Source organism: Limulus polyphemus, unplaced genomic scaffold, assembly GCF_000517525.1.
Source record: "Limulus polyphemus unplaced genomic scaffold, Limulus_polyphemus-2.1.2 Scaffold1164, whole genome shotgun sequence".
In the NCBI taxonomy this organism is placed as follows: domain Eukaryota; kingdom Metazoa; phylum Arthropoda; class Merostomata; order Xiphosura; family Limulidae; genus Limulus; species Limulus polyphemus.
The window spans coordinates 1-2988 of NW_013666774.1; the positions used below are offsets into that span (position 1 = coordinate 1).

Genomic DNA, 2988 nt, shown 5'->3' on the forward strand with positions numbered 1-2988 from the left:
GAGAGAAAGGGGGCCCGGCTAGAATGTTTGCCCCGGGGCCCGTAGTGGCTCTCTACGTTCCTGGGTGTACAAGATGTCTGTAAACAACATTATTTTAAAGAACATTTACTGTCCAGTCTTGAAGTGCAAGAAAAACACATTTTAACACTACAGGGGCAGGATGGAACGCTGATTTCACGAGAAGGGTTTTAAATGTACTACCTGACTTTCCTGCAAACCTCACATTAAAAAACTGTGCTTTAGGATATTTTTAACTCGACGATTCAGGGTGTTTTGAAATCAAGATTTTGGAGCAACTTTTTAGTTGTACGTTTATTTTTCGTTTTGTTAATGGTGTTAAACTATGAATTCAGTTTGCTGAAGCTGTTGTTTAAGTTTTTATCTAATATTTTACTTGTAATGTTATGAAAGGCACTGCAATGAGCTTGTAACAATTCAAAGTGAAAAATGAACTGTTTTGTTGAAATTAAATGTGCAGAATCCCTGTTTTATTATAGCAAAGCCGCAACGGACTATCTACCGTGTCCACCGTGGGGAATCAAACCTCTCATTTTAGTGTTGTAAATCCGAAGACTTAAATTATCACTGGCCCATCGGGGCACCGCAAAAAAAAGAAAAAAAAAGATCACTTTTGTAGTAAAAATGAATTATTGTATTGTTTATAATTTAACTAGTTTTTCTTTGTTTATGCTACTTTGTAATCGCATATAGAGTATGTTGTTTTATTTTTCTTTATGAATAAACACGTTTTATTAAAACTTTGTTGTCTTTTTAAAGCAAAACCAAGTTTTCTGCATATATGATCACTTGCAACAATGGCTAAAAATAGCTTACCACAGTATTTAAGGACTTAACTAGCTGCCCCCCAGTGGCACAGCGGCATGTCTGCGGACTTACAACGCTAGAAACCGGTTTTCGATACCCGTGGTGGGCAGAGCACAGATAGCCCATTGTGTAGCTTTGTGCTTAACTTCCAACAAACAAGCTTAACTAGCTGTTGTGTGTATGCTATCTTATAATTTGTATTGTTTCACACGTAATATTAATCAAATAAGTTTTAATACTAGTAAAACAGAAAAGACACTCAAATCTTACATAAAAAGTGTTTTGAATAAATTATATTAGCTTCAGAACTTATTTTAAGACTACTAAATAATTTTCTCAGGAAGTCTATGCACAGAGCCACGATTTCAAAACAACAACAGAAAAAACAAAACTGGTGGGCTTGTGGTAAATTAACTGACTTACAACGCTAAAATATGCAGGTTTTTCGAATGCCTAAGGTGGATCCTTGTGCTAAAAATAACAACAACAATACGAAACACTAATATCATACTATTGCATTATCGATGGATCTTGTCGCAACGATTTTAATGGCGTACCATGTTTCTGCAACTGTTACAATCTACAGCCGTAATTCAATGTGTGAGTACTGCCACTAGTATGTGTAGACGCATAGGACTTGCTACACTTCCCACGTTCTTTCTTTCGGAGATTTCTAACCAGTCTGCTAACACTGTAAAGTGTAATAACATTAACAGCAACAACTATGGATTTCCCACCTTCAATTTATGACAGTTGTGTTGATCCTGTGGATGGATGGATGTCTGGAGTTCAGCCTTAACTTTAGTTAGAATGAGCTATTTTGGTGACACAGCTCTACCATTACGAATGTTGTTCCAAAGTTAGCCTTGTAATTTTATTGTGCTCTTTCCATGTTACCGACAGAATAACGTTTGTATCTTGAGTTCTTGTACGTTTGTTATTTTATTCCGTGCTTATAGGTTACAATTTATATTATTATCATCGTTACTTATAATGTAAGTAAAACCACGTATTACTATTTGCCTAATTTGTAAATTGTATATAGCTTATAATAACCATGTGTAGCGTTCCCACTTTTCGTGCCACTTCTCGTTCAACTTTAACTTCTAGAAACTAAGGAAGTGAAATGTACTAGATATCATTCCTTATGCATGTAATGATGTATGCTGATTATTTCGTCCTTATTTTAGATGATACTCCATTGTTGTTCTGACTTGGGCCTATATTGCTATGGCGTATAATTACCTTATATTTATAATTGTACTTTATCTACCAGAATTTAAGATGCTGCTTTTCTACACATATTTTTATTTACTTTATATTTTTACTAGCTGAGTTACCTGGCGTTTGCACGTTGAAAATTTAGATTTGAAATGTATAGATCAGTATTTTTTTCAGCAAGTAGACAAAAGCTGTGATGTGAAAAATAAAAAGCATTTAATCAAACAAAGCTTTATTTGAAATTAGATCGTGTTTGAGCTTGTCTTGTTCTTTGAGCCTGAAGTTATACATCATATTGCTTCTCTGTTCCTTGATCTCTGTAAGTTGTCTTAATTTTTGTGCTTGAAGTCTGGTTTGATGTTCAGAAGTTTCTTTTTATCTATATTCAGCTTGCCTTGATGATTCTGACTTAATTCTGGCTTTGTGCTGTTCAACAGTTTTTTGCTGTCTTTGAGTAGCGTGCCTTGCAGCTTGAGCTCGAAGTCTAACTTTAGGTTGTTCCAAAATCTCTTTCTGTATTTGAGCAGCTTGTGCTTGAAGTCTTTGATTGCGTTCTTCTTCTGTTTCAGCTGCTCTTTGTGCTTGCATTCTTTTAGCGGCAGAAGACTTTCCATAGAAAGGGAGTTTCTTGGGTGGCATAATCACCTGTATCACTAAACAATAATTTGCAAATCACAAAGTTACTAAATCACTTATGAAACCATTTAGCACTATTTAAAGAAAACTGTTTTTGGAAATACAAAATTAACAGCAAGGTGATCTGAGTGTCTCCTGCCATATAGCTTTCTATGTTCAAAACATGCTTATGTCTGTATGTTTATTACATAAAAATGGTGCAATAATCATTAATTGTCAATTTCGTCATTAAATACTACACAAAATACAACATAAATAGCACCATTAAATTTCTTGTAAAAACTGGTTATTATGAAGGTACTTTAA

The 2988-nt window shown here is 34.4% G+C and overlaps 1 long non-coding RNA gene across 4 annotated transcripts in view; it reads left to right on the forward strand.

Moving 5' to 3' along the window:
• Positions 1–1189: 1189 nt before the first annotated feature.
• Positions 1190–2988, forward strand: part of LOC111086520 — a 33710-nt gene continuing 31911 nt past the window's right edge. For 3 of the 4 annotated variants that reach the window (XR_002611253.1, XR_002611252.1, XR_002611255.1), the window contains exon 1: positions 1190–1753. This is a non-coding gene — a long non-coding RNA (uncharacterized LOC111086520). Of the gene's footprint in view, positions 1821–2988 lie in introns of all 4 variants that reach the window. The other variant, XR_002611254.1, reaches the window with a different exon arrangement.